Genomic DNA, 5,433 nt, shown 5'->3' with positions numbered 1-5,433 from the left:
GGGCGGGGCGAGCCGACTGCGAAGACGATTGGCTCCTGCTCGTGTCAACTGGTCGTACGTGAAGGCTTTAAAAAGAGGCCTGCCCTGCTTTGATTGGTTGTTGCTACGGCCCTTCCTCGTCCCGCCCACTCTGTAAACTATGTGATAAAGTAAAACGCGTCTTCGGCTGCAAAACACGGGCGGAAGGCGGGCGAAGGGCGGGGGAGTTGCTCTCCGATTGGCTTCCTTGAGATTGACCGGCACCTTCCGTGGAAACGCTCTGCTCGGAGGGATGAAGTCGTGGGTAGGAGGCGGGCTCTAGAGGAACTTTCTCGCTCTCTGATTGGACAATAGTGAGGCAGGTGATGTGGCTGTTTTTCAGTCACACAATTATCAGGGAAACATCTTATCATTACTTGCTGCTGACGTATTTAAATATCTTTTAAATTGCAATAAAAATTTCTCAACCTTGGCAACTTTAAGAGGGCTGGACATCCACTACCAGAAATCAAGAGGAGTGGACTCCAACTCCCAGAATTCCTCAGCCAGACATGGATGAGGAATTCTGGGAGTTGAAGTCCACTCATGCTGGCTAGAGAATTCTGGGATTTGAAGTCCACAACTCTTAAAGTTGCCAAGGTTGAAGAAACACTGCAACAGAAGAGCAGCCTCGCAAAATTGTGAAACTTAGCAAATTGTGCATTTGTGACACACCCGCTTACTTCCTTTTATGCCACGCCGGCACCTGAGCTTGTAGCCAGCAAATGCACAGGCATTTTTGCTGTAATTTTCCCCTATTGGGATTCTTCCAAATATATTGGATGCCTTGGCTGTGGATTAAGGGTGTTGTAATCCAATAGAACTGAAGGACTTCCTGAGAACATAAACAGGTTCTGGGAAGAGATGCTTAAGCATCCTGCAAAGCAATTGCCCACACTAACTGGCTGGGTTCCCACAACATGCTTAACCTGCTTATAGAACACAAACTTGGCCCTTTTATGACATGTGGACTTCAACTCCCAGAATTCCTCAGCCAGCGTGCCTGACTGAGGAATTCTGGGAGTTGAACTTCACAAGCAGGGGTCTTCAAACTTGGCCAGCATGCCTGGCTGAGGAATTCTGGGAGTTGAAGTCCACAAGTCATAAAAGGGCCAAGTTTGAAGACCCTCTGCCCTAAAGTCTCCAAGGAAGTCAGCAGCCAAACTAAGATTAGTTTAAAGGCTGTGAATCTATATCTATTGACACTCAAACCCAGATAGCGTTCTTTCTTATCTCTGCAACACACACAATGACATGTACACAGCCAGACACCATTCTTTCCCCACTCTGCAAATTATACACATACACCACACAAATGTTTACCATCAACTAACTTCTCAGCAACAACCAGCTAGCCAGGAATTCTGGGAGCTAAAGTCCACACATCTGTTGGCACAATTGTTTATTTCTGCTACTTGCAAGTGTCTTCAAACTTGGCCCTTTTATGACTTGTGGACTTCAACTCCCAGAATTCCCCAGCAGGCGTGCCTGGCTGAGGAATTCTGAGAGTTGAAGTCCGCAAGTCATAAAAGGGCCAAGTTTAAAGACCCCTGCGCTACTGTTTGTATCACTCCTTTGCACACACTTCCAAGTACACACAAATCATGCCACTGACTTGGAATAACAATGGTTAAAAAAACAACCACAAATTATTATTTTTATTTGGGTTTATTATTAATAAAATGTGTTTTTTTTCTGTTTCAGAATCCTTCCTGCCACAGACAACAATTACATTTCAGTCAATCATTTAGCTTCTCTGGGTTTTATTTGCAGATGTTGCCTTATTTCTGGTCAAAATGCCATCATAAAAACTCTACCCAAAAATGTTGACCAGTTTTATTTTTCTCGGCCTTTTCTCTTCCACAGCGTGTCTTTATTTATTTATTTATTTATTTAATTAATTAGTTTTCTATACCACCCTATTCCCGAAGGACTCAGGGCGGTTTATAGGGCAGCATATAAAAGACAATATAAAAAGATAATATAAAATTAAAATGAATTAAATTAATTAAAGCCCAACAATTAAAACAATATTAAAAAGCTAAAACCCCTTCAGTCCAGGCCTGATAGATCGAAAAGCCAGGTTTTCAGGTCCCGGCGAAATGAATGCAGATCGGGGGCGGTCCAGAGTTCCACAGGTAAATCATTCCAAAGGGCAGGCGCGCCCACAGAAAATGCCCTCCCTCTGGGGATCACCCGCCGGCACTCCCTAACTGGTGGCACCCTAAGGAGGCCCTCCCTGTGGGAGCGCACAGGACGATGGGAAGTTGATGCTGGCAGCAGGTGCTCCCTAAGATAATCAGGACCCATGCCATGCAGGGCTTTATAGGTCATCACCAGCACCTTGAATCTCACTCGGAGGGCAACTGGAAGCCAATGCAGCTCGCGGAGAAGAGGTGTTACACGGGAGTATCGGGAAGCCCCCATCACAACTCGCGCGGCTGCATTCTGCACCAGCTGGAGCCTCCGAGTGGTCCTCAAGGGCAGCCCCATGTAGAGCGCATTGCAGTAGTCTAACTGGGAGGTCACGAGCGCATGAGTGACTGTGCGTAGGGCATCTCGGTCCAGATAGGGCTGCAACTGGCGCACCAGGCGAACCTGGGCAAAAGCCCCCCTGGTCACGGCTCCTATGTGATCTTCTAAACTGAGCCGTGAGTCCAGGAGGACACCCAAGTTGCGGGCCCTATCAACGGGGGGTAACACCTCACCCCCCCATAGTTAACGATGGACAAAACTGGTTCTCCCGAGATGCCGGTATGCACAGCCACTCAGTCTTGGCGGGATTGAATTTCTCACCGCAACAGTAAAATCCAGCACATTATTGGAAATTTTAAAAAGGCAAGACATAAAAACCTGTTATCTGGGGTCTCGATGTACTAGGAATGTACACAAATAAGAAAAAATTGACTTTCATATTGGGCACCAATTAAAGATTCCATGTAATAGCCAACTACTAACATTCTCGACTGATTTAAGTGTAACAGGCCCGTCGTTTTAGTGCATAAAGAGTAGGCACACTTTATAATTTATTCCCTGCCTAGCTGGATTTAAGATTCACTAGGCTAAAAAGTGAATTCATTAGCTATTGCTTGCATTGTTGTGATGTCATGAAAACATGACATAATGTTTAAACTTTAACTCAAACTTTAAGATGTTTGAACTTCACCTCCCAGAATTCCCCAGGCAGCCATGCTGGCTGGGGAATTCTGGGAGCTGAAGTCCACAGATCTTAGAGAGACCATGTTTGAGAAACTCCGATCTAAACATTATTTCCCTTATTTCAATAGCAATGCAATATTAAAAGACACAGGGCTGATAATTAAAAGACATCCAGGGCTGATAATAATGGGATTATGTTATTTCCCATCTGATTAGTCCTCACAACGACCCTGCAGGGTGGCTTTTGTCTGAAGCCACATGTCCTGAAAGAGCTGAAGACTCGAAGCCACATTTGCCTTAAGAGGAATGGCGAACTTAAACCAGGGGTCCTCAAACTTGGCCCTTTGATGACTTGTCGACTTCAACTCCCAGAATTCCTCAGCCAGGCACGCTGGCTGAGGAATTCTGGGAATTGAAGTCCACAAGTCATCAAAGGGCCAAGTTTGAGGACCCCTGACTTAAACCTTTCAACCAAATTATCAACGTTCCTCAAGCCGGTGTGAAGTTAGCTCTTTTGAAAGGAGAAAACTTAATTCAGCTTTATTATGCTTGGTCCACTTTTACAGGACTTCGCTGAGCGAATCGTGTCGTTTCAATAGACTTTTTTTGTCTTTGGGCTCACTCCTCTTCTGTAGACAACCTTTATCAGTCTTATAAAAATCAAAGCTTGTGTCCTCACGTGATCAAACCCTGACAAACTTTCTAACATTGGTAGGAAGGCTGCAGAACAGCGAGGCAGGACTTAAAATACAGATGGATCTTGACCCTTTTACATTTGATTAGTTGAAAGAAAACTTCAACATATAGCAACGTAAGCTCTGGCTGGCTTAAGAGCTGGACGATCTGGGGGTAACGTTGCTCAGACGAGGGGGTGACGTTATAGCAGTGTTCCAATGTTTGCCACAAAGAAGAGGGGGTGTGTGTCAACTTATTCTCCGAAGCACCAGAAGGCAGGACAAGAAGCAACGGATGGAAACTGATCAAGGAGAGAAGCAATCTGGAATTGAGGAGAAACTTCCTAACAGTGAGGACAATGAACCAGTGGAACTGCTTGCCACCAGAGGTTGTGGGTGCTCCAACACTGGAGGTTTTTGAGAAAAGATTGGAAAACCATTTGTCTGAAATGGTATAGGGCAGGGGTAGGCAACCTCGGCTCTTTTATGACTCATGGACTTCAACTCCCAGAATTCCTCAGCCAGCGTGCCTGGCTGAGGAATTCTGGGAATTGAAGTCCACAAGTCCTAAAAGGGCCAAGTTTGAAGAACCCTGGTATATAGGCTCTCCTGCCTGAGCAGGGGGTTGGACTAGAAGACCTTCAAGATCCCTCCCAACTCTGGATGGGTGGGTGGATAAGTTACAGATTGTCCTTCGCTTATGACCACGATGGAGATCAGGATTTCCATCGCTCGGCTGTTCAGCGAGTCATCAGAGGACTGGCCCCAATTTCATCACCTTGTTTGCCGAGGTCGTTAAACGAATCTCATGTTCATCAAGCCAATCAGAACGGTCGCTAAGCAAATCCAGCGTCCCCCATCGACTTTGCCTGTTGGGAAGGCGTCCAACGGCAACCACGTCATCCTGGGATGCTACCCACCCCTTGTAAAAACACATTCCAGTTGCCAAACACCCCAGATGATGATCCCGAGATCATGGGGGGGGGAGAGGGAGACACGCTGCAATGGCCGTAAGTGCGAGGACTTGTCTTGGGTCCCTTTTTTTCAGCACTGCGAGGGCGAGGCGACTTCCTCCATTCAACACTTCGAGTCAACATCATGCAAGCTTTGTTCCTCCAGCTTTCCGAAAGCCTCGTTATCTCCTCCAGGGTACAGAAAACCATGATTTGTCTTGGTTCGTGAGGGATCTACAGATCCCAAGCCAACCCGCAACCCTCATTCACACACCAGACGGGCAAGGGAAGGAACGGATCAGGTGAAAACCTCCTCCTCGGTTTCATAATCACAAACAAGCTCTGGGGTTAAGCCAGGAATCTTTGTCTGATCAACTTCGATCTCAGGCAGTGTGAATCGTGAATCCAGGTTGAAAAGAGACAGAAGGACTGGGCCATATTCTAACTAACCCGGGTGTTAGCGACTGACGTAGGATCTGCAAATGAGCTGCAAATGTCCTAATCTCGGTAACTAGGTAACTCTGCCTCCAGAAATCTAAACATTGGAGATAAATCTTGGAAGAACCCTCCGGGTTAGCCTTAAATGCTTTTTTTCTCCCCTCCCCACCTTCATTTTTCCTTCTTCCCTC

Source organism: Vipera berus (assembly GCF_964194415.1).
Source record: "Vipera berus genome assembly, chromosome: W".
Taxonomy (NCBI): Eukaryota; Metazoa; Chordata; class Lepidosauria; order Squamata; family Viperidae; genus Vipera; species Vipera berus.
Note: the sequence above shows the minus strand (reverse complement) of the source record.